This window comes from Ambystoma mexicanum, chromosome 5q (genome assembly GCF_040938575.1).
Source record: "Ambystoma mexicanum isolate Mex_15411 chromosome 5q, UKY_AmexF1_1, whole genome shotgun sequence".
In the NCBI taxonomy this organism is placed as follows: Eukaryota; Metazoa; Chordata; class Amphibia; order Caudata; family Ambystomatidae; genus Ambystoma; species Ambystoma mexicanum.
Window position 1 is genome coordinate 1,058,333,558 of NC_090933.1, and position 24,326 is coordinate 1,058,357,883.

At 45.0% G+C, this 24,326-nt stretch overlaps 1 protein-coding gene and 1 long non-coding RNA gene across 2 annotated transcripts in view; one reads left to right on the top strand and one right to left on the bottom strand.

Moving 5' to 3' along the window:
• Nucleotides 1–3,043, top strand: part of LOC138497863 (uncharacterized) — a 104,259-nt gene extending 101,216 nt beyond the window's left edge. Inside the window, exon 3 of the long non-coding RNA XR_011278654.1 lies at nt 2,383–3,043. This is a non-coding gene — a long non-coding RNA (uncharacterized lncRNA). The remainder of the gene's footprint in view (nt 1–2,382) is intronic.
• SNTB1 (syntrophin beta 1) overlaps nt 1–24,326 on the bottom strand; it is a 714,658-nt gene that overhangs the window by 600,098 nt on the left and 90,234 nt on the right. The window lies entirely within an intron of this gene.

A 24,326-nucleotide genomic window follows, 5' to 3' on the forward strand; every position in this document is an offset into this window, starting at 1 on the left:
GACATTCGATGCCTTGGCTAAGTATTCTAAAACAAACAACCTCAAAATACATTTGAATGAGACCCAATTCATAGTGCGTTGGCTGGGGGGAAACAAAATCTGACAGCTTTGTATGAAAAATTGTTAGCCCTAAGCTACAACAAGTATCACACTTCATCTATTTGGGTACTCTGTTGGACTCACAAAGCTTTACGAAACTATTGAGAGAACATGTTCAAAAATAGGTCAAATAGTACATTTATGCCAATAAATAACTTAATACACAATGGAGGTGGGTATTCAATGTAGAGGCCACTAAACCTTTATGAATTGTGTGTGGCAGCCCCCGGCATAATCTATGCCCTAGAATTATACGCAAAGAAATCGGTTGGCTAAATATGGGGGAATTTAGAGGGGATGCAGAGTTTTAGGGTGTAGAAATAGCATAATTATTGCAGCCATAAGACTGAAACTTGGGTTAACTTCATTAATCATCACCTATAAAATTAGATTTAGTTTATGGCTGTTGGAAATTATGACTAATCATAAGAACAGAGTTTTGGGAGGATTTGGCTCGTTTTTGACTAATGGAGTTAGTTTTGTACAGACTTGTGACTTTCTGTAATGAATTCCAGGAACAGATACATTGGTCCCCAAACTTGGAAAATAATTGCTGGATATATTTAAACAAAATAAATATGTAAAACGGCATATGAATGGGACAGGTCTAAGAATGCTAATCATCTATCTACATTAAAATATATAACTGAATATTCGTAACAGATTCTTAAGTATTTGACATCAGCAAATTATGTAAAAGTTACACGACATGAAGAACTGCGTCGTTTTATAATGCAACTAAGGTTGAATTGTTTGCTGTCATTTGAAGTAATTGGTGCATGGGCGGGTGTTCCTAAACCAGAGAGATAGTTGAGACTTTGGTTGTAGGTCATATGGTCGAAAACAAAAGGATCGAATGCCTTTTGATCGACAGTAAAATGATGGAAAAAAAGGGTCGATTATTTTTTTTTAATTATTTTTTAGGGGTTTCGCCCCCAATCCCTCTTTTTCTTTATTAAAAACATTTTGTTACTAAACCAAACTAAAATATAAATATAAATAAATAAATAAAAAAATGCGACCTTTTTTTTTCCGACCATTTGACTGTCGATCAAATGGTCATTCGATCCTTTGTTTTCGACCATTTGACTGGACACCGCAGACTTTGGACTAGGACTCTGGAAACAACCCCCCATTCATTAACTTCATGCCCAACACTTAAACAAGAATTGAAATCATATTACAGGATATTTGTCCATGGCCCTGATTCAATCATCTGCGTGCAATTGTGGTCTTAATTATCATCGGAATGGTCTATTGTGCCTTCTAATACCGTGTTCTTCAATCTAGGTAGAGAAATTGTGAAGACATTTTAAGTTTAGAATAATGCTCTTCAAACCGTCTCCTGAATCTAAATTCCATGAGATATGAATTAAATGACTTAAATTGGACATTTAAAAAAACTCATTTTTTCATTTGAAGATGATTGAAACAAATGATATTACTTTTAATTGTTACTTCTGGGAATTACGTTTAATGCATTTTTATTTTGTAATTTCTATTTTGTGATCTTTATTTTGTAATTTGTCTTAAAGGTTTATAGTAAATCATAACACAAAAAGAGGAAAGAAAAAAAGATTGTTTCTACTATAACATGTTACTTGCATTAACTCAGCTTTTTAAGTGTGATTGATAGTGTTCTGACCCAGTTGTATTGTATGCCATTGTTGTGCCAATAATTGTTGAAAGTGTGGCTAGCTTATTCATCCCCTGTTCCCTGACACAATAAATAGACACCCTAATTCGCTATTAGCCTTCTGCACTAACTCCTCTCTCATTGTTCTGGCTCAAATACACCATACACAGGCACACTAAACCATTCGCACACAGCTGATAAAATCCTCTACTAAAGACATCAAACAACCCTTCATCGCTACAAAGAACATAGATACCACCTCCCCAGCCAATGCATCCTAGCACACTAACACACAGGTCTCTCATCTGGACACAATTGCCTCTCTGCTATTGAAACAAAACGCCTATAAATAAACCTGCACATAATAACCAGGCACTTCTGAACACCATTCACCAACACAACAGCAAAGCTATCTGCCATTCCCCCTCTTTCCATGAATCTAACCGATCCATCTCTTTCACAGGTCCGCCAGAGCACATGGAGACCATTCAAATGGAAGTGATGTGGTATAAATCCCAGAACATAACATAAAATAACATTTTTTTGGAAGCTATTCTCATCTGAATAACACACAGCCAATGCATTCCTCACTGCACACGCACATTTTAGATCTATCACTAATGTTCTGTTTCTTTTAAAAATTTTAGGTCACGTTGCAAACTTGCAAATCCAAGCTCATTGGGAACTCCGCAATCTGTTTGGTCCAAAGGAGTCTGACTTTCGGGCGTACCACAGCATGAAATCGGCCCTCTGGATCTGAAAGCCAACCTCTTATCGAATATGGACCATGGACACGTGTCGCTGCTGCGATTATTAGATTTAATTAAAAAAAGAATAGCTTTTGGTTTGGTGGATTTTAATTTTCTCTTTAATAGAGTTTCCTCTGAAACCTTTTTATCCAAATCAGCAGGTTCTTGGATTTGATCTTTTTTAGCATATAGAGTGGGAAGAGTTTTTAATGGCCAAATGCCAGCTGATCCCAGTGTACATCAGTGTGGTGTTTAAAGGGCTCGTGCCTTTTTCCAAAGCTTTTTAATATTTTTCTTAAGCCACTTTTTGAAATGCTTGACATAGAAGGTGTCCATTATATAAATTATGCCGACAAGACACATCTTGTTTAAGTTGTAGGGTAGTGACATTGAAGACACAGGCAGGAAAAACTCTGTATTTGATCTTATCCAAAGATGGATGGCCCATAATGAGCTGACGCTCAATGGGCCTCATTATGAGTTGGGCGCAAAGGGATTACCGGCACCGGTAAGGACACCAGTGCTGGCAATCCCTTTGCGCCCTATTCCGAGTTCCCTTAGCGGGTCCCTTCCTTAACGCCTGGTCTGACCTGGTGTTAAGGACGGGACCCGTTAACGGACTTCAGAGCTAATTACGGTACCGCAATTTGCGGTACCATTATTAGCTACTTCCCCATTCCCATTGAGCCCTATTTGGGCTCAATGGGAATGGGGAATGGTTTGCTGAATGGGGACTTACAGGTCCCGCCAAGGTCGGACTGGACCGGTAAGTCCCCCTTTCACCAATCCGGAGTCGTAAATAGCGCCATGACTACCTCCATACTCGGAATGAGGGCCAATGAATAAAAGACAGAGCTTCTCCTGGTTGGCACTCAACAGAGATTGGACTCACATCCTGCCTCCTATAAGAATTTTAGTATAGCTGGCTGCACAATAGATGTACTCCTCAAGGTTAAAACCTTTGGTGGTTTCTTAGATTCCACAATGCCAATGAAGGACCATGTAAACTTTGTTGCCTCCTCGTTGGCCTATTACTTAAGATTGCTGGCAGGATTTGGCTGTTTACCTCAGAAAATAACTGTGCCACATTAGCTCTGGCTATAATAGGAGCCAGGATTGACTATTGTGGGAGTCTGTTGGTTGGTGTCTCTGATTGACATTTGTCAGAATCAGGCAGTGAGGACAGTTGTGGGCCTCAAGCGCAGAGAACATGTTACAGCATCCAAGAGATCTCTGCATTGGCTTCTGGACAAGGAACGCCTGATATTTAGGCTGCTGACAATTACACATACATGCCTCTTTGGCAATAATCCTACTTACCTGAAGCAAAGATAGAGTGTCAAAAGATGCAATCGTGTAGTAAGATCAAGCGATAGCAATCTGCTCTCAGTGCCACGTGTCAAGCTGGATAGAGCGGGTTATCTTGTTCCAGATCTTTGAAATGGACTGCCTGTTTATCTACGGTCTGAGGTTTCCATCGAGCGGTTTAAGAAAACGTTAAAAACTTTTACTTTACCTAAAGCTCTGATGTTAACATAGTTGTATTCAGTGTGAGGGCATTGAGGTTTTAATGAAGTTTTATACTTATCTCATTGCCTCCCATCTGCTTGGCATTCTATCTGCTTTTCAAAGTGTTTATCCTGTATTCTTTCATTTGTCTGTTTTTACTATTTTCTTTTATGGGGTTGTTGTCCTTGTTCGTTTCTAGTGTTTTATGTACTTGTTTATAGCAACCGTTTACCCCAAGGCTTAAGGCGCTCTACACATGCATAAAGTAACAGATACACATTTTTTAAATTGAAGTTTTCAGTATGTGCTTTGCCTTTTGAATCACTTTTTTGAGTGTACTTGTGACTATTAGGTCGATGAAAATTAGAGTAATCAGCAGAACACATTACTGAGAATTTCTCACTCCACTGATAGTCCCCATTCCTGGTCCAACCCTGTGATCCTATTGGCCCACTCCAAAGCTGACTAATACTGTCATCAGTAACATCAACAGGAGGAGCTGTGTTTCCCCATTCCTCTGTGTAGCGGGCAAAGTAGAAAGCGAACAAAACAAATAGCACATCAGTGTTTTCTGCTCCTTGAAGGACGTGTCACATCACATTATCCACTTGCATTTTGACCAGTGCTTGCCTTTGATGGAGCAGGGCTATGGCGGGGAATGATGATCTGCAGTGAGGCGTGGTGCTTTATCTCGCAGGCTGCATGGAAAGCCGCCAATGCTCTGGTGGAAATCCCACAGAACTGCAAAGACCCCACGGCCCCCAGGTCGGTGTCTGAGTCACTCTAGCAGTGATAACCAGCTGTTGAATCAGAGACAGGCGACCGCTGCAAGAGATTCAGGTGCAGGGGCAACACATATAGTTTACTCAGTCATCATCTGAAGTAACAAAATGCCTCTTTCAACCCTTGGTGGGAGAATGCCCACCTCCATGGCATGGTTGCTTCACAGCAGAGAGTATCCAATATCAGACGTGAGGCATTGCCTGAAAAGACAGAAGGCATCATTACAAGTCCGGCAGTAACCGTGCAAATTTTACCGGTGCCTGGCTTGCCGGAAACACCTGGGCATTACAGTTCCGGGGGTCCTGGAAATCAGGCGCCGGCAAAATGTTAATCCCTATTCCATAGGACTCTATGGGAGTGGGGAACACAGAAGCACTGGCACTGTTAATAACGGTGCCGGGGCTCCCGTGTAACTCTGCAGGCAGGTGCCGTTCCGCCCGCCCTGTCTGACCCTGGCGAGCGGGACAGCACCCACCCGCAGAGTTGTACTGTGCCAGTCCGGTCACAACGGTGCCGGTAGGCTTACCATCACCATTGTTACTGGACCGGCACAGTCAGAATGAGGCCCAGAGAACCTTTTGGACACTGCACGAGTAAGATGGGTGATCTCTTGTGCTACGAGTGACTGCATTTGCCATCATGGCAAAGCCAGATCACTCATGCCTCGGCAGCACAATGATCACGTGTTCTGGCAGAAATACCTGAACAGAAAACCTACTTATCACCGAGATAAACATCTAAATAATGGGAGTGGTTTGTGATTAGTAATCAACCGGATATGGGGGAGCTGATGCCAACTGTTTGTCCATTTTAGTGCTAGCTGTTAGATTATGCATTAGCATCACCTATGACATAAGGCAAAACTACTAGCATATGAACCGGCTCAGCATATCCATGATAGTTACCCTGTTAGGCAAGTGTCTGGCCGGGTATTTTACCAAAATAACGAGAAACAAAAAAAGAATGCACATTTACTGCGCATTCGGCAGTAAACTAAAATGATGAATTCCCATTACACAGTACAAGGGGAACGGGGGCTGCAGGGGTGTTCCCCGTTCCAATTGAATGGTATAATAGGTTCAGGGGTTGCGGGGGTGACCCTGCATACAGTAAATGTAAAGCGGGGACAAATGAAGAAAATTCCCAAAGATCGAGTTTCATAATGCGAATATGTTTTTTGTAACTCAAGCTTTTGGGGTTTGTTTTTTTAATGTAGATCCGTCTGGCCGGATGGCCCTGTCTACTCTTCTCGGCTTCCATCTGCGGTCACCGCAGATCGAAGCCGAGAAGAGCAGACAGGGCCATCCAGCCAGACACTTGCCCAACAGGGTAACTATCATGGATACCATGAGCCAGTACTGAATTTCACCAAAACCACACCAGCAGGCAGCAACCATCCACAACCTAGCCTTGATAAAGACCCGGAGAGGCCAAAACACATGCTGGCTGACCACCAAAACCACATCATAAATTGCATTGTAAACAAAGACCCAGAGCCTGAGAGTGGTAATTCGTTTTGAGATACGAGCACAAGGTATCCAGGTTAAACTTGCACATTTTCAAAAAATACGAGGTTTGGGCAACACCTCACCCACCCGTGACATTGCAGCAATACTAATAAAATCACGCAGGAACCTTAAAGTGCAGCGCAAGTGGAGTCAAAACCTAGTGCCCAACTGTTTTCACTACTAGCATAGGACTACAGAAAGGAGGAAGATGGGATCTGAGGAGGGACACGCATCAGCCCGTGTTTTTTTGGATTGTTAACCACCCATTGGCCACACATGACAATGCTAATCCTTGTGATTATTACCACTCATTAGCCTGCCCTCCCTGTCTAAAACACACCCTCCTAGGATTTGTTAGATCTAGCTTTTTGACACAGGAACATCAGCACTGTGAGCTGTTCAGAGGGTTGTCATTGTTATTTCCATGCAGTCTTTGAACCGGTAATGGCTTAATTGCAGCTTTATTTGAGCTCCTGGTGTAATACAAATGTCTTAACCAAGTGTGATATTTAAACAATATGTGTGTCCTTGCATCTGTTCATTGCACTGAATGTCTGTTAAAACAAACATTGGCAAAGCTAACAGTTTACCTTCTCAATAAAAAATCAGAGCCCACCTTGCCCGTTCACACAGGCAGGTAATGGTGCAGTGGCCCCAATGTCCTCCTTAGGAGCAATCTGCTGGGAGACCAACTCTGGCTCTTCAGCCTAAAGCTTTTTAGTTCCCTGCAGCACTATTTCCTCCTCCTCCTATTCTCCACATCTTTGTGGCTACTTCTCCCTACTGCTCCAGGAGTAAGTCCTCTTCTCTGCTAGATCTAAGGTTGTGGCACTCACCCACTTTCACAAGGTATTGCTTGAGTGACTCTGCATCTACCACAACCTCCTCCAGATTTGTACCCCTAACCTTCTACTCCTCACGCTCTGCCTACCTCTCCTTTCCCTCATCAACCACTGTCTCCTCTTCCAACGCAGTCTTTCCCTCTCCTCAGACTCAGAAACTGCCTCATCCCAGTCTTATTTTACTTTATTTTATTTATTCATTTATACAAGCACACATATCCCATGGGCATCTAGGCACTAGTTAAAGAAGAACATAAAACACAGATGACAGTTGCAAAGGGAGGTGAGAAGAGAGCATAGTGAGGTTAGTTAAAGAGGTGGGTTTTGAATTTTTTCCTGAAGACGTTGTAGGATAGTTCATTTCGCAGGTGGGGGAGGACATTCCAGAGGGTAGAGGCACAGACCAAGAAGCTAGAGCCCCCTGATTGTTTGTGACTGAACCTGGGAGTGACGAGTCAATGCTTGTAGGCTGTTCTTAAAGGTCTTACAAGGGTGTTTTTCTTGATTTTTGTGTGTACGGTATGAAGGGACATCATTAGACAGACAGCGGTGGGCAATGGACAGGATCTTGAAGTTGATTCTATCCTTGACCGGAAGCCAGTGAGTTGATTTTCTGCCCACTCATATGTGGTCACGCTTGCCAATGTCTAGTGCCACTCGCAGGGCATTGTCCTGTATTGTTTGCATCTTACTCATGTTTTTCGCAGAGGTGCCACAAAGAGGTGAGTTGCAATAGTCTGGTTTTGAGCAGATAAGGACACGCACAACTTCAAGCCGGTTCTTAGCAGACAGGAAAGGTTTGCTACTGTTGATGAGCTTCGTAGCGTAGCCAGATGACGGAGCAATGTGGTTAAGCTGTGAAGTCATGTTTAGCGAGGAGTGCAGGTATACGCTGAGAGCTTTCACTGAGGTGGCAACAGGAATGTTGCGTCCGTCGATGATGAAAGCTTTGTAGGCTTCGTTTAATTTAGCTAGGTGAAACAGGCGGCCGAGTAGGAGTAGCTTTGTCTTTTCGTCATTGAGACAAAGGCTGTTTATGGCCATTACGGATTGGATGGCTTCGTAAATTATGTTCACTCTGAGAGAATCCTGTTTATGGTTTAAAGAGGGGGGATGATGATTTTCATGTTGTCTGCATAGTTAGTGTATGTGATGCCTAATGAGTCGAGTTACTTTTGTGTTTTGGTTTTGTGTAGACATTGTATAATGTAGGGGAGACCCAGGAGCCTTGCGGCATGCCACAGGAAATCGGAGTAGAGCAGGCGGAGGCTTCACCAGCAAAGACACGGGAGGTTCTGTCAGCCAGGAATGAGGTGATCAAATTAGCAGCGTCCGGTGAGAAATGAGGTGAGGTGGAGGCAGAGTGTCTGGTGGTCGACAAAGTCAAAGGCAGCAGAGAGGTCAAGCAGTAAGAGGAGGGAGAGGTTGCCTTGGTCATTTGCCTCACCTAGATGGTTCTTGAGGTCCAGAAGGGCTGTTTCAGTTCCATGCTTTGGCCAGAAGTCTGATTGCCGAAGGCCCAGAATATGGTGTGATTCCAGGAATTTCTGAATTTGTAGATAGGCTACTCTAGCAATAATTTTCAGGAGGAATGGATCCTTATAGGTCGGTAGCTGGTGGGGATTGAGGGGTCGAGGGAATATTTTTCAAGCATAGGGGAGACCCAGGATTCTTCGAGGGTGAGTGGGATCGTGCAGGTGGTAAAGGAGAAGTTGATAATTGTGGCGATGAGGGGGAGCAGAGGTTCAGCACAACCTTTTACAATGGAGGCTGGACAGGTGTCACATTTGCAGCATTTACGTTTGAGGCCTTTGATGATATTGCTGAGAGCAGAGACACAGGCAGGTTGGAAATTGAAAAGAAGGATGTTTCTGGGTTCTCCAGGCAGTGGGGTGATAGGTGGGGCAGCGGGTGTACAGGCTAGTTTGCCTTTGGTCTTGGATAGGTTGGATAGGATGATGATGTTACTTTTGTGGTCCAAGATCCAATCTAGTGTACGGCCGTGGGAGTGAGTGGGGTCAGTAATACATTGGATACAGTTTAAGGCAGCCACGGAGCTGCACAGGGCGGTGGCCTCTGTGTCCAACGGGTAATTGCAGGGCTCAAGTCGAGGGTACACGCGGGCGGCGGAGTCCCCCCACTTTATTCAGAGGGTGGACTCAGTCCCCCCCAGATAAAAGAGAGACATTGGATGTCCTCTTTGAATTTATGAATTAAAGAAGACCTCGGGGATCAAACGGCAGTCGTCAGGTTTGCAGGCTGGACACTTCAACACTGTACTATATAACCTGATCAAAACTAGCAAACAAAGGTGAAATATCCCATTTCGGTACAGCAAGTCCCAGGGAAAACATTTGTATTGGTTCTTGGAGTTTAAAACACGCACACATTTTAACGTTTTCAAAAACACTAATAGAAGAAAATATCCTGTCTTGGTTTTGTGTGTGTGTTGATTTTATGAAAGGCAAATGCCATTTGTCCTGTTCAATTTGGGTGGTTATGAAAAGCCAATTTAATGAAATGCGCATATTTCTCCTTGATATGCTAATTTCTGGCAACATCTCATCCCATTGCGTTTGTTGATGAGTCCCCCACTTATTTTAGGACTTGACCCCTGGGTAATTGTAACCAAGATTGAGGTCACCCAGGATTAGGAGTTGGGTGGAAGGCTTCAGGTTAAAAACTATGAGTTGGGAGAGGTCATCCTCGAATGTTGCCACTGACCCATGGGATTGATAGATGAGGTGGAGGGTGGTGTTGGTATTAGGTGAGCATTTTATTTTAACTGAGATGGATTCACAGTTAAGAAGTGGGGCTGAGTTGATAGAGTGTAGAGGGAGGGAGTCCTTGTAAATGAGGACTACACCAACCCCCTTTTTAGAGGTCCTGTCACAGTAGAGTTGAGCATAGCTAGTAGGGGCAGTGATGTAGAGTGCGGGCCAGTGGCAGGCGTAAGGCAAGTTACTGATAGTGGGAGGATGTCAAGATTGTTCAAAATAATTAAGTTTAGGATGTGGTGTGCATGGGCCACCAGAGTTCTGGTGTTTAGTAGGGCACATTTGAGCGGTGCTGTCTGAGGCACAGTTGTGCACGGGGCTGCTACAGCTTGAGTGATGTTGGCCAGGGTCAGGGTGGTCAGGCGAGGTGGGGATCATGCTGTGTACAGTGGAGGTTGATGGGCAGTGTGATATTGGAGGTAGGCGTTGTGCTGTCTTGCTGCGGGGGCAGTGAATAATTGGAGGGGGTGGCAGAGCGTGGCCAGGTGCTAGGTACATTTTGTAAGTTGATGCAGTTTGGTCCTAGATTTGCACCTTACTGCAGGGCTGTCGTGGTCTGCAGTGAGTGGGGTGGAAAAGGGTGAGGAGGCAAAGAAGGCTTAGAGAGGGCAATTTTCCCTGGGCGCTGTTTGGTGTGAAATTGGGGAGTAGTTGGGGTTTTTGATTACCAGTTTAGGTGTAGGACCAGTTATTAGGGCTGCAGGTGGGCCGCTGTGCAGGCTGTGGAGTCAGCCATGCAGTGCTTTGGGGGCGCATGTTGCCCTGGGGCTGCGCTTGTGCGAACGCATTGCGATTGAAGGGTGGTTTTGGAGTTGTAGCTGGTGCAGGCTTGTAGGTTGCGGGATATGCAACGTGCAGTGGTGGAAGGAAGAGGGTGGGTGGCATGGCCGTGCAATGTGGAGCTCGTAGGTTATAGGGGGAGTGACTACAGACAGGGCAACAAGGGTGAGGGACCCATGGTACGGCCACTGCACCAATAGGAGGAGGAAGTATGGCAGGGCAAACTGTGTACCGGGAAGGAGGGGGAGAAATGGTGTCGGGAGTTGGCAAAGCAAGCATCTGCATCCTGGTACAACAGGGCACGATATGTTCTGATATCGCAGTGTTATAAGCCGGTGAACGCGTCAGTCGATGTGCAAGGCTTACCTTTCTTGATGGTGAAGGCAGGGTGGAAATCTGAGGCAGGTAAATCAAGACAAGGCGTGGGCATTCTGTCACTTCTCCGGCTGAGAGAGGGTAAAGAGGTCTTGACCTCTGGCCTTCACTGATGGCCGGTTGCGCTTCCCGGCTGGAGGTTATGGCCATAGATGAGTCGCCCATAAGCCAATCGGCTTGCAGGAGAAGTGCTGCTTCTTGAGAGTCAGTCTGTTTTTTTATTTTTTTATTTTATTAAAATGCTTTGTTTGAATTAACAAACTTTTCATTTATATTTACATACATTTTTACAGAATATTTAGACAATTCTATTCTTATTATTCCTCTAAAAGTCTTTAGTAATCTCGCTCCAGAATTTAATCACAGTAAATATAAGGCGTTGATTCTTGCCTTCAAGGAGTTCTTCCCATCTTTCCTCAGTTGTCAGCTGTTTTTCAGTGATTTCAAAAAAGTCTCTATATACGTCTCTTTTTGCTTTCAAAGCTGGACAAACCATGATCACATGAAATAGAGTTTCTATTCTCGTTTCATCTTTGCAAAATCGACAAGCCGCTGATTTGGTGGCTGTTTTATCTATTAAAGCATGGTATTCTCTGGTGGGCAATAAGTTAAGACGAAAGTGCAAGAACAGATCACGGGTATTAAAACACGGAAACTGTGTTAAGTATGCTGGTAGTTCATTGAGTGCTCTAACTTCGGTTTCCACATTAAGTTGACGCTTGTACTTTTTCTGTACTTCTATCGTTCTTATCCAGTCATTCGTTTGTACCTTCCTTTTTGCATACTGCGGTCTGTTAAGCAACATTTCCTCTGTGATATCTTCCGCTCTCATTTTCGATTTAATTTCAGTGGACCATTTCAAGAGAGCTGATGTTTGAAATGTTTCCTTTTTTTCCTTTAGGATTTCTAATGCTGGTATTTTTTCCTCAGAAATGATTTTTCTTAACAAATCCATTTGTTTCCAGTGGATTGTACTGATTGTAAAGCTAGTTCAAATCTTATTCTATTGATGGGAAATGTTTTGGGTAATGCAAGTGTTTTCCTCCAAAATAATGCTTCGTAATTATCAGGAACTATGGACGGGCCTATAGGAATGGCCACTGGGTCAGCAATATCCTCCTCGCCACTTGACAAACAGAGCTCCCCCAAAGCACCTTCCTCCTCATCACCTGAAGAAGACGAATAGTTGAGCTTCTTCCATCTAGGGTGTCGTACTTGAGCTTTCTTTTTGGAGAGTAGATAAGGTCTGCCACGAAAGGAAGCCACCGTGACCCTATACAGGGACTATCACAGTGGCCCTCTCTCCGCGACAGCCAATAGTAGGAGGGGAAAAAGCCACCAGGCACAAAAACCCTCGATGTCGATGAACTGGACAGTGGAAGATGGTCCAATAGTGAAGTCCAAGTTGGGAGTATTGCAGGATTCTGGAGGAGAACACAATGGAAGTGAAGGCGAAGAGCACTGGAACCGATGCGGAAAGAGCGAAAAACACAGGGAGTACCAAGGAGGAACCAGCCGAAGGAAGGCAGGTAAGACGGGAAACAAGGGAGGATAAAGGGGGATGAAGAGAGAACAGAGAGGGGCGAACAGGTCGCAAGGAAGTAGAACTGGGAGCGCTATAGCAACATGGGAAAGCACAGTTGCAACGCGCTGAGCCGGCGAGAAGTGAATAGTGATATACTAAGGCGGCGGCCATGATGGAAAAGACTAGACCGCGGATCTCGTTTCCGAGAAAACGTGGCGGAACAGTCTAATGGCGTCGGAGTCTCCATCGCCGCCAAACGCGCCAGGCATCTGTGGTCGCGACAGTAATATGGCTATCTCAATAGTTGTTGAATAATGAGTGTCTCGCTCGCATATGTCAAGATTGGAATTATTTTTTGTTTATAGAGCAGAATTGTGGCTTTTGCTGAATATGTCCCATATTTTAAGTGGAAGAAGCGCCCTTGTTTTGCCAAAGATCTCGCCTTTTCCTCAATATGTTCCTTCCATTCTGCTTCATTAGCTGATGGATTAATTAGAGCTCCTAGATATTTAATTGTTTTAGTAGGAATGATCACTTTATTTTCTAGTTGAATCTTCATATTATGTTGAATCTTAGTTTTTTGAGTGGTGAGTTTCATTATTCTGGTTTTATTGATGTTAATTTGTAGATTATTCTCTATCATATAAATTTGAGCTTTGTTCACTGATTGTTGAAGTCCTTTCAATGTTTTATCTAGAATAATAATGTCATCAGCATAAATTAGCGTTTGAATGGTTTCCATATTGAGTTTTGGTGGATTTGCCATGTTATTTTGAATGTTCTCTCCGAAGTCATAAGTAAAGAGATTATAGAGGCACGCGGCTAATGGACAACCTTGTTTTAGCCCATTCCCAGTTGGTATAGATTCTGTCACTCTTCCATCTTTCGTGAGCCTGACACCTATAGAGGTGTTAGAATATAGTTGTTTATTGGATTCAGAATGTTCAAGGGGCATCCCCAGGCTCTTAACTTAGACCATAATAGTTGTCTGTTGACTGAATCAAAAGCAGTCCTTAGGTCTATAAATATAGCATATACTTGATGCGATATTCAGCATATTCAGCAAGCAACAAAAGGTTGACATTAGTGCCTAGTCGATTCACAAAGCCTGTTTGTCTTTTAGCTTTTTTGTCATGATCTATTGCCCATCGATTCAATTTTTTTGGGAGGTAACCCGCAAATAATTTTCCTAGAGGATCTAATAAGTCTATCAGCCTATAATTAGCCGGATCTTTTCTAACACCTGCCTTGTAAATAGGAATCAGAACTGCAGTTGTCCAAGTTAGGGGAATCTCTTTCATCTTTTCAATTAGTCTTAAAAGGGAAAGAAAGAATTGAGCCCAATCTTCTGGCACCGCTTTTAAATTACTGTTTGCTAAGCCATCTGGGCCTGGCGCTCTCGAGGAATTGAGCGACTTGATGGTACTGATGACATCGTCTAGGTCCCAATTAAGGTCCCAAGGATCATCGTCTTTCTCTATATCCTTTGTGTCTGATTGTACAGTGTTTTTATGTAATGTTGAATAATGATTCACCCATCTGTCTGCATCAACTTCTTGAATCATATTCTTTGATGTAGATGTGACATTTAGCAAAGACCATAGTTGACGTGTATTTTTCTGATTCAATGCTTTCAAAATCGCTTCTGCATCGTTCTGTTTTATAGAGGCTTTGATAGATTTTATTGTGTTGGAATACTGAAGTTGTTGTTTCTGCTTTGATCTCGCATGTTGATATTTTTCTAAGATCTAACCATAATTCAATTTTTGTTTATCTTCAATTGGCGTATCTTCAAAAGTTGAGACTATTTCTGATATTTGGTGTTATTTTATTCAGAGTCTATTCAGCCCATTTGTGAGCTCAAGTTCAGGCAGCATTAGTCGTTGATCGTTTATTGCATGGCTAGCCCATTCAATCTGTATCAGATGGTGGTCACTATCTGGCTGTATCGAATTTCCAGACGAAGTTGTTAAATTTCAGATCCCTTCTGATATAAAAATATAGTCAATAGTTGAATTGGACATTTCTCGTGACCATGTTGGTAATGGCTTACCTTTGCTATTAGTAGGTTGTTCACTTAGAAAGATGTTTCTTAGATTGATTGACCTCTTTTGTCCATTTCTTTGCTCTGTTTGACATGGCACTGGGGTCTAAATTATCACCTTCTTTATTGAATAGGTGGAAATTAAAGTCTCCTGCTATAATAAATTCAGTTCCGCTGTTCAAGATGGCCAAGTTGTCAATTTCATCACATATTGAATCTATGAATCTTGTCTCTGACATTGCATTTGGGTTACAATAGACGTTAAAGATAGATATCAGATTAGCAGCCGTGGACACGTCTGTTTCATTATTATTATCTGATCGAATTCTGATAGTTAGGTATTGTGCCCACGGATGTATGTTCTTACTTGCTATTATTGTCCAAGTTGGGAGTAATTTTGTTAATATCAACATTCCTGTTGTTGGTCTTCCCTGTTGCGCTGATATAGCAGGGTTCATTAGGATACTATACCCATCGCATATTACCTCTTCGGTCAACCACGTTTCCTGCAAGCAAATGATATCTAGCTTATCCAAAAATGTTGACTGTTTTTCTAGGAGGTGTTTGTTTCCTCTTGTATTCCACAAAACTAGAGCTCTTCTACACTTTTGAAAATGATTATCTCTTTGTTGTTATAAGTAAGTTTTCCTTCCACTTTGCTCGGCCTTCAAGTTTGGTTTTGTTTGTGTTGTCTCATGATAGTCACGCCATAAAATTTGGGTATTTTTTATGGTCTTGCGTCTGGAACTTTGTTCTTGAGTCATTGACATTTTGCGCAGAATTTATCACTTTACTCTGTTCAGGATTATTGTTAGATGAGTGTTGCCTAAATAATGCCAGATTGTTTTCTTTTTTTTCAGCCATCAACCGTGAAACAAAGATTTCTTCTCTTTCAAACCCTAATGTTTCAAAGTGATGTTTGGTTGCCAAGACTCTTTGCATTGTGTCTTGTTTGTAAAAGTCAATATGTACCTCTTCCGTATATCGTTTATTCGGAAACAATACCAGTTCTAGATCATCAGATTTCATTTTAGTCAATTGAGGAATTGCTTTGAACAATCGCAAAATGTTAGATCTGTTCATTATTACCGGGTCTTCTGTGTTTACTGTCTTCGGAAATAGGGCTATTCTATAGGCACAAGAAACCTTCAATGGGTTTTGGAAGATTGGTCTAACTAGTCTGGGACTTGATTGAACGATAAGGTTTTTATTATTAGTACATTCCACTTGCGTGTCTACTGATGTCCAAGATTCATCATTGGATACTGTTGAATATTCAAAGGAAAGGTTGGTTGAAGCATCTTCTTTGTCATATTCGCTTTGAGATTGATCTATAACCGTATCTTGACATTCATCAACGATGATCAAGGTCGCATCTTGTGAGTTTAGTGACATTGAGTTACAGTCACTAAGATCATCGGAGGATGATAGATCTATCATTGGAATGGGATTTGCCGGTTCACAAGGCATTTCTTGGTTTATTACCTCCAACAGTGCATCCAGTGGTTCAGGCAATACTTGCATAACCAATTTGGAGGCATCTTATTGTCTTATTACCGTTTTTGTTCTTTGAGTAGTAAATTGTATACACTTTTTTTTGGATAGTAGGTTGCATATTGTTGTTCTTTGACACATCCGATAACATTTTCTGCACTGCCTTCATTTTTCTGAGGAATGCACGAGAGCCATTTTATGTTTTTTTTGTTGCTTTCTTATTCTTTGGTTTGCTTGATATGTCTTGACCCACTATCCCCCATTTGGAAAGACCAAATATGTTAAATGGAGTACAAAAAGGAGGTTCTGCATTCACCTCCAGTGTTGGCATTATCAAGTAACTTGGTATAACCTCACGTAATTGAGTTTTATATTGTGTCGTTTGATCTGATTTATCTTCTTTTTTATTTGAGTATTCAGTTTGAGTATGATTTGTTACATATTGCTTTTGTTCCTTCGTCTGCGATTGTTTTTTTGCTTTGTCATCAATTCGTTTTTTGGTAATTGTTGAAACAGTTTCCAAAAGATTCTGCTTGTCTACCCGGTCCACTCTTGCTAATTCTGCTAGTCGCATTTGCCACGTTCTAGATGTTTCTGATTCATATTTAAGTCGATCTTGAATTGTGTTCACAAACGTTTCTATATAAGTTTGTTTAGTCATTATCATCGCTAGCAGCGTCGCTTGATCTTTTATAGAATCGACCATATACTCCTGGATCTTTAGAAACTGAATCATTGCGGTAGATAATACAGCCACCAGTGTGTTTTGTAAATCCAGCATTGTCGTTGGCAGTCTTTGTTGGGTTTCCGGGGATTGACTTTGATGTTCAGTTGTTACACTTGAGGAAAAAGAATCCAATTCTTCCATTTTAAGTTTGGGTGACAATTTATTCGAATGCATTGTATTTTTTACTCCAGGGAAACCTGTTCTTGGTTGTCCAATTGGCGTGGATGTCTCAATATTTCTTAATGGATTTGACGTAAAAGCTCCACTGAAGACTTTGTTTCTTTTTTCCTGAGTATCCATAATGGCGTCTATCTCAGTGATATCAAGCGATAGACGAGCGATGCGGACTGCTATGGGTTTATTGTGGTCAGTGACTCTTGACGCGGTTGGTAGATATGTTGATTGCCACAGTAATTTTGCTGCTTTAGCTCGATCTTTTAAAGATGGCGTAGAGCAACTGTCTTCATCTATTGATTTCCTTGAATTTTTAGCTGTAGATTGTACTGAGTGTAAAGTACCATCAGAGGGAAGAATATGCACCGGAATCGTGTTGATTTCCGTGTTATTCATTATATCTCTTTGGTGTGGATTCAATAAGCAGCTGTTTTGGAGAAGAGAAGCGTCTTTTCCATCTGGAATCAGGTAATCGATTTTGGAATATTATGTTGACCATTCTTGTTCCATTCTGTTAAATGGTTTGATGTCAAAATATCATGTTTCGGAGAGTGACATTTTCGAGGTGGCAGTATCGTGGAATCAAAATTTTTGGATAAAATGTTCTACTTTTGGTGTATCTTTGCATCCTTTAGTTCTTAAGGTTCTTTACTTTGATCATCTATTAGGATGATTTCCCCAGGTGACATGTGCAAAATAGGGGTTTTGGTTATTTGGGCTGAAGATTCCTCTAGCTTCCCTTGCAGCCTAGTTCTGGGTTTAGACGGTTCCATAGATGGAATTGGGATGTGATACAGCAGGCAAGTCTTTGCTATATATACGTTATGAAAATCAACTTAAACCTCAGTGATGCAAGCACTTACCCGCCAAAACCAGCCGAAAACCGCAGACAACAGCGCGCCCTTTACTCCTTGCGGGCTTTACGCCGCCAGGGTCACGCCGCTCTGCTTTTGAGGCTCCCAGGTAGTGGCGTGGCTTCCGAGTGTCACGTGATACAGGTCACGTGCCGATGCAGGAGCCTGGTACCGCTCTCTTCAACTGCTATCAGCTGGAGCTGATAGTCTCACGCGAATCGGAACGGGAGCAGATTTCCCCTTTCCTCCAGGTAACTGCAAAGCGTTCCACAAGTATTTTCACAAGATTTTTCAGGTTGCACAGCCGCACAGCAGACAACAGCGCGCCCTTTACTCCTCGTGGGCTGTCAGAAGTACTGCACGCGCCGCTTTCACTCACTTTATCCTCAGAGTCAGTCTGTTGGTCTACTTGGCACGGCAGTGGACATCTTTTCAAGGTGTAGAGGGTCAGTATGCTCAAAGGAGCTGATGATCAAGTGGCATCTGGGCATCATGATCGTGCTGGTCCATGGATGGCAAACAGGACCGGCAGAGAGAGGTGAAGAGTCCTTGTCTTCTGGCCTTCACTGATGGCCAGCTGCACCTCCCGGCTGGATGGTATGGCCATAGATGGGTCAGCCATAAGCCAATCGGCTTGCAGGACAAGCAGAGCAGGCGGGGAGCCTGTTGGTCTACGCTGCATGGCGGTGGCCAAGTAGACCAAGAGGCTCCTAGCTTGTTCACTGGGTTGTCTCTGCAAATACAATCATGGAAATGTGTTGGGAAATGTTTGTTTTTTGTACCAAAATTTGGGTGACAAAAAGGGACACGGGAAAGTACAAAAGGAACTTTTTTGTTTTTAATTTTGTTTAGAGGGAGTAATGATAAAAAAGGGAAGAATGGCAAGGGAGCCTAATGAACACACACATGAACACACGCAAACAGTCACAAGCGAATAAAACAGGGATCACTACAATACCTTTAGCAGCCAACAGCATCAAAATCAAAACTCAAGTTCTTCACTCATTCATCCACAATCATATCACATACATTCTGCATTCACCCATGTTGAATGTGATCCCTTCACAGAATGATATTCCATCTAGCCTTCATCGGGTCCAACAGCACTAGTGTGAACCCCCCTTACTCATTTCCAATGTGATCTCCTTGTCAATTTCCCTGACAGACTCATGCAAAACGCATCTAGGTCTTGACATCTGTCAGTTTAAATGGGAATTCATTTAAAAGTCACCCTTGTAAACATCACTCTTTTCATTCTCGAGATCCGCGCGGCTGCAGAGAAGATGAAAGGAAACATGAATTAATTATTTACACTTTCAATGTGACAGGAATGTCTTAATGTTTCATGCAACTAGAGTGAAGCGCATGGATAGTAGGCCCAAGAGCAGGTAAATGCAGCAAGTGGAGCAATGAAGAACACGCTGTCCCCTAGCTCACTGGCGGGGTGTACATCGCACAGCTTAAGACATTGGCCCTCATTACGACCCTGGCGGAAAGCGACTGACCGGACCGCCACAGCGTAAATAGCGTTTCCGCCATTGCACGAAGGAGCAAAGTGCGGCCCATTCCGACCCATCGGGCACGAGCACCACGCCATGGCGGAAGTGCAAAGTCCGCGATGGCGGAAATGACCCCAAAACGGCCCACACCGCCGCCGTACGGCGCCCTAGGTGCAATACCGCCACCCATCTCAGCGGACACCGCAGTGAGCGCCAACCGGAAAGTACGGTGACCGTAAATATACGGAAACGGAAGTAAAAACATGGGCCCGGAACGGGAAACATCCCGCCGTACACCTATAAAACCACAAAATCCACACAACCACTAAAAACACTACCCTGAGACACACCCCAACCCGTCATCCACCCTAGCGAAACCAAGAAAAATGGGAAAAGTAGCGAAGAAAGCGTGCGACCGCAAGCGGCAGGTCCACTTCTCCCGTGAGGAACTCACCGTGCTAACAGAGACCCTCCAGGAGAATGCTGCCGTCGTCTTCTCCACGCAAATGACCAGGACGGCACTTGCGAACAAGAAGGCCATATGGGCTCTGGTGGCACAGCGGGTAAGTGCGGTGGGGACCGCACCCCGCAACCCACAGCAATGCAGAAAGCGATGGGACGACCTGCGGATACGCATCCGTAGCATACTGTCTGCCAACCGCAACATTGCCACAGCCACCGGGGGAGGTCCTGAATCACCCATCAAGTTGACCCCCTGGGAAGAAATCTGTGCCTCCACCATTGGAATGGAGACCATAGAGGGAGTCGGAGGGATGGAGAAAGGAGTGCAGACATCCGAAGATTCAGGTAGGTGGGCCAAATAAAACAATGCTAAATCCACAATGTCCAATCATGTGAAGTACCATGTGTCCACATAGTGCAACAGAAACACATGTCCAGGAGAACGTCCACACACATCGGCCTGATAGCGCACGCTAAAACTCACAATAAATACATAAATAATTAAAAACCCCTAAAACACGCACTACACGTGCAGCAGGCACACCCTAACTGCAGGCTGCCAAACAACTGCACCCTCACTCCACACACAAATGAAAGCACCTCCAAGGCCCCGACCCAAATCACCCTCAGGTACCACCCCAATGCATGTGATACAATGCCATTCCAATTCCCACAGACCCATTAATAACCCTCGCCCTCCTTTACTCCACCACAGGGTCCGATCCAAACGACGAGCATCAGGACACCCCTACCAGCACACCTGCAAAGAGGGCCAAGACCAACGGCCAAAGACCCTCCACCTCAGCTGCACGCATCAAGACACGGCAGCAGCACAAATCAGGTGGCAGCACAGAGGAGGGAACATCAACAGGCACCCCAGCAGCCAGCATGCCCACAACACCACCACCACAGGTCCCCCCAACGGATGCCACAGAAGGCACTGCCTCTGGTGGCAGCAGCACCATAGGTGACACCCCATTGATGGCAGCATGCTCCGACACAGAAGACGGGGATGTCGAAGTCAGATCCATCCATGACCTGTCCCAATCCCCCTGTCTGTCCCATCCCGTACAACATGAGGATACCACGCAGGGGCACCCACAAGACGACGACTGGCCATCCCCCACAAGCCCTGTGGCAAGGCAACATGAGGTCACCAGCCCCTCTGTGACACCCCCGCAAATGGCCATGGCACAGCAGAGGCAACAGTCCCTCGACCAGTTAATCGTGCAACAGCAGCAACTGGCCACGCTCCTCAAGGACCATGCCGATGAATGTGGGGGCACTAAGGCAGACATAGAAACATCAACTGAGACACTTAGGGCAGAAATGGAGAGGAGTACAGAGACACTAAGGGCACAAATGGAGAGTAGCACCGAGAGCCTGAGAGTCCAAATGGAGAGTAGCACCGAGAGCCTGAGAGTCCAAATGGAGAGTAGCACCGAGAGCCTGAGAGTCCAAATGGAGAGAAGCACCGAGAGCCTGAGGGGGGAACTGCATGCGACGTCCAAAGACGTATGTGCCGAACTTGCCGCAGTGCGCCGTGTGCTCACTGAGCTCTCACAAACCCTTAGGGACATGCATGGACGTGAGCAGGCAGAGACATCATCCGTTGCAAGTTCCGTCCAGGGCAGCCCCCAACGTAGATCCGGGAGGAACCTGCGCTCCACAGGCAGGGGTGCCCCTGATACCCGCAGAGGGGGCTTGCAATAGCGACTGCCCACTGACAATGAGCATCTTTGGACACTGGTGTTCGGGGGGGAGGTAGGAGGGTGGAGAGGGTGTTTTGGGCTCACTTGGGTGGCGGGTCGATAGGGTGTTCAACATGATATCACATATGCCATAAACAGTGCACGATCAACCAATGAGATGTGTGGACAATTATCTTTGTGTACTAGGCCATCATAGGCGTACAGTCCATATTGTGCATGTACCAGACACACACAGTGCCACGAGTACCGTGTCCATGTATCAGCCACCAGGCGTGAGTGCTAGAAGCATGCATCAATGTGATGCTGACGAATGTCACGGCCCTCCTGTGCCTCGCAGACTCCTTGAGGTGCTGCCACATCCCCACCCTCATCATGACCATCATCAGGTGCTTGCAGTTCTGCGTCAGGGGGCATGGGCACATTTCTACGTACGCACATGTTGTGGAGCATGACACATGCCATGACCATCTTTGCAACCTTCACATGGCGGTACAGGAGTGCCCCGCCAGACCTGCTGAGGCAGCGGAAACGAGTCTTCAGTAGGCCGAATGCCTGTTCAATGACTACACGGGTACGTGAGTGGGCATGGTTGTAGTCCTCCTCATGCTGGTCCCGTGGGTTCCGGACTGGTGTGAGGAGCCATCTCTTCAGTGGATATCCAGCATCACCTGTATGTGGACGATAAACGTATGATGTGGAATGCCATTGCTACGTACGCACACCCCCCCCCCTTCCTGCCAGGTCATTGCCGAATCACATACCCCACATTATCATGCATGTAATGAGACTCACCGAGTAGCCAGGATCTGTTCCCTGCGTGTCGCTCCATGTAGCGTGGTATTGTAGAGTTCCTCAAGACCATAGAATCATGGGTTGATCCAGGGAATCGGGCACAACAATGTGTAATGATCCTGTTGGAGTCACACACCATTTGTACATTCAGGGAATGAAATTGTTTTCGGTTGCGGTACTGGGCCTCCATGGCATGTGGGACGACCAATTCCACATGGGTGCAGTCGATGGCACCAATGCAACCCGGTATGCCGGCAAGTGCATGGAATCCCACTTTTGTGTTGGTAATTTCCTGCTCCGAGCGTGGTAGAGAGATGTAGTCGTCTGCGTGCTGCAGGAGGGCATCGAGCACTTGCAATAGTGTCCGTGAGAACAGTGGCTGAGAAATGCCATGCAACTGTCCGACTGTGTGCTGGTAGGTGCCTGTGGCCAGGAAGTGTAGTACAGACACCACCTTCAGTAGGGGTGGGATGGCGGTTGGGCTATCTATCATGCTGACAAGGTCAGCTTGTGTCATGTCCACAATGGCGGTTATGGTGTCCCGGTCCAAACGGTAGAGGGTGTGGATCTGCTCATCAGTGAGGTTGAACGGATGTGCTCGGAGGCGTGGGATTGTGGGCTGCCTGCGTGGTGGTAGTGGCTGTGCTGGCGGCCCTTGCTGGCCCTGCCTTGGCCTCCTCCTCCTCCTGCATCCCCTCCGTGCGGCCGGTTGTAGTTGGTGTTCGTCTTCTTCTTGGAGTTGGAGTACTTGCAGTGCTATCAGGTCCCCCAGGGCCAACATCGCGAGTCCTGCCGGTAGCATTTCGGAGTGGGTGTGGTTGTGGGAGGAGACTGGGTGTGCAATTTATGTGTCTTCAGGCTGTATGGCCTCCACCTGTGGTGATTCATTCCACCTGTGCAAGCTGCTCTCCCCTTTGGCCGAGCACGTCCCGCACACAACGCTGCAATTCGAGTAATGGCATCTTGCTATAGCAATCATGTATTTGTACCCGATGGCCGTGTAACATTTGTTGATATGTACATTCGGCTATGGTCCCATTGTTTCACATACAATCTTTGCAGTCGCGAACAGACTTGTGAAGGGTCAGTGGAACGTAGTACTCGAGTAACGGTGGGCCCTCATACATCACTGTACCGAGTTGCAACGACGGGCGGGGCGTCCCATTTGTGAGTGAAGGCAGTTGCCATTTTCACACACAGCCGCACTAGATGGATTAATTTGTGATTTCAAGCGGCCACAGATGCCTTTTCGACGTGATGTTGCAAATGAGGAATTCGAAGGGCGGCGCTTTCGGTTATCAGCTAGCGGCGAGGAGATGCCCACAGGTCTGACTGCAAATATAACGTTCTATTGTTCAATGTCCTTGAGACAGGGGCCATGGCGAGGATGCAATGATTGATATGAATAGTTTGGGATGTGCAATAGCGACGTGGGCGATGAGGCCGGACGTTCCCAAATACATGTTACTTCACAACACTGGAATTACGGGCTGGGGCACAGTGGATTTTGCAGGCTGCATAACGCACAGACTCAATGGATATTTCTAATGTTATGTGAGTAAATATTCAGGCGTTTTAATCCCGGGATGAGGGAATGATGAATGGATGCATGGGCAGATGATTTGATACAGAGTTTGCCATGTACAGGGCTTCTTGGAATCTATCCGCCTCCCCTGCGCTATGTGATGCAGGGCTGCCATAGTGGGACCATCGTCTATCTGGCCTTGTTGAGCCCTCCCTGTCTCGACGCGCCTTCAGACACTTGTGTCCATGCACGTTACCAATCCCATCTGATGGATTCTGTTTTAACAGACGCATGCACAGGTACACTCGTTTGTGATGGTGTTTGCACCTCGATATAGATGGTTATGAGTCGCAAGTGGTTTTGGGGTGGTGATGATCCTTTGGAGTGGGCTAGCATGCATATGGCTGTGGATTTAGTGTGATCATTGGAGTGAGTTGTTGGAATGTAGTTCTGATGGCCA